Source organism: Hippopotamus amphibius, chromosome 1, assembly GCF_030028045.1.
Source record: "Hippopotamus amphibius kiboko isolate mHipAmp2 chromosome 1, mHipAmp2.hap2, whole genome shotgun sequence".
In the NCBI taxonomy this organism is placed as follows: Eukaryota; Metazoa; Chordata; class Mammalia; order Artiodactyla; family Hippopotamidae; genus Hippopotamus; species Hippopotamus amphibius.
The window spans coordinates 106,803,429-106,805,622 of NC_080186.1; the positions used below are offsets into that span (position 1 = coordinate 106,803,429).

The 2,194-nt window shown below is 49.7% G+C and overlaps 1 non-coding gene across 1 annotated transcript; it reads right to left on the reverse strand.

Annotated features, from left to right (window-relative positions):
* Positions 1-1,248: 1,248 nt before the first annotated feature.
* Positions 1,249-1,322, reverse strand: TRNAN-GUU (transfer RNA asparagine (anticodon GUU)). Its single transcript has one exon. It is a non-coding gene; the product is annotated as a tRNA-Asn (tRNA).
* Between the last annotated feature and the right edge of the window lie 872 nt (positions 1,323-2,194).

Sequence of the window (2,194 nt, forward strand, 5' to 3'; positions counted from 1 at the left end):
ATGCATATCAAATTGCCAATGAAGGAATTGTATTTACAATTGCTAGAGAGCTACTTCAACTCAATAGAAAGATGCAACACAATTTTTCAAATCAGCCAAAGACTTGAATAGACATTTTCCCCAAGAAGACAAATACATGGGTCATAATCTTAAGAAAAGGTGCTCAATGTCATTGTCCATTGGGAAAATGCACATTAAAACAACAAGATATCACTTTTCCCCGACTAGGATGGCAATGTTTAAGTAGGATAGACCATAGCAAGTGCTTGTGAGAAGGTGGAGAAACTGAACCTTCAGATGTTGCTGGTCAGAATGTAAAAATGATACTGCCACTTTGGAAACCAGTTTGACAGTTTCTCAAAAGTTAAGCATAAGCTTACCATAAACCCAGCAATTCCACTTCTTTATATCTATTGAAGAGAAATGAAACATAGGTGCAGATTGTTCAATGTATTTATAGCAGCATTATTTATAATAGCAAAACCAAAAGAAAAACACCCACAAAATCAAAAAACAGGAAACACTGAAATGCCCATCAACTAGTGAATGGCACCTGAAATGTGCTATATTTACACAGTGGAATTCTGCTCAGTAATAAAAAGCAAAGAAACTCAAGCCAGAGCATGGATAAACCTCAGAAACATTGTGCTAAGTGAAAGACGCCAGTCACAAAGCACTACATATTGATTTATTCCATTTATCTGAAATGTCCAGAAAAGAAACTTATGGAGGCAGAAAGCAGATTAATATTGCTTGGGGCTTGAGGGAGGGTTGTCTGAAGCAGGGCTGGAGGGAATCGAAAGCAGTGTTCTGAACCTGGATTATGGTACCTGGGGTGGGGCAATAAAGGAAAAAAGAAAGCGACAGTCTCAAATGAAAGGGTGGAGGCATCTGAGATCGGTCCGTGAATACTGCGCGTTGCGGTGCCCTGCAGGTGGTGCACAGAGCCTGATTGCCGACATCCCAGCTTGAGTAAGAGATTCCCCCCACCCGTGTGCATGTCCCTTTATCCTCTGGCAGGTGCCCTGGAATGTACAAGGCAGATGAGTTAGTGAGGGGCAGCCCTCCATGGAGTGGTGCCAAGACACAGGGGCACCAGGGTTAAAAACCGGGAGGAAGGAGCGTGCTGGGGATCAGCTGGGCTGGGTGGAGATTCCTGAAGAAGGGCGCTGGGGAGGAACTGAAAGGGCAATTGGGCAGACACGGAAAAGCGGCAGCTGAGACCTCCTTCGATTCTAGGCCGAAGCTCGTCCCTGGGTGGGCTCGAACCACCAACCTTTCGGTTAACAGCCGAACGTGCTAACTGATTGCGCCACAGAGACATAGGGCTGCGAGATCTTGCTGTAACATTCTGGAAACAATGTATTTCCCGTCCCTTCCAGCCCCAGCGGAAAACAGAGTAGAATGCCACTATCTTGTCCAACCTCGCTGGCACCAGAGACACTGAGTCTTGTCACTCGGGAACGTCAGGCCTTAGACACCGAGACCGAATCAGCTGCGGGCTCCGACGAAACAACGCCGGGGCCACGACCATCCTCGCCTGCTCCTGGCCTCCTTAAAAGCAGCCCCTCTACGCAGCACGACTGCAGGCTCTCTCGGGCCAAAGTCTCCCGTTTCCCACTAGTGATCGGCCTCACTCGTCACGCTCACCGCAAGTCCCCCCTCACCCCACCCCACCTCCAGGTCCGGTGGTCGTGTGGGGGAAAGGACAGCAATCGGCTGTGTCCCCACCGTGCTGCCTCCTCTTGGCGCTTCCAGAGAAGGACTCCACGAGGCACGACCTGGAATTTGCGCACCAGGAAGCCCCTTGCCCGGAGCAGGGCCTGGCGTCCAGCTGGTGCCCAATAAATGTCTGGCTGAGGATGCATTCCGCCGCAGGGGCCGGAGGTGGTGGGTCCACCGAGAATTCTTATGCCACCTCTAAGTTTTTAGTCCTAGAGGAACCTAGATTTTTCCAATCGGCTGCTCTTCAAAACCTTTCTTCTGGCAGCTGATTTAGAACCAGGTAAAAGTTCTAGAAAGTCCAAGAGGGCACCACCTGGACCAGCTCTGAGCTCCCATCCAAGACGGTGCAGTGGCCTCAGCCTGTGGGTGCAGGTGTCATGTCTGAGAGGGATGAAGGAGGAAAGCTGCTAAGGTGAGAGACGGTTGGAGTAGGCAACCTCAAGTATGATGGAGAAAGGGAGAGAGAGAG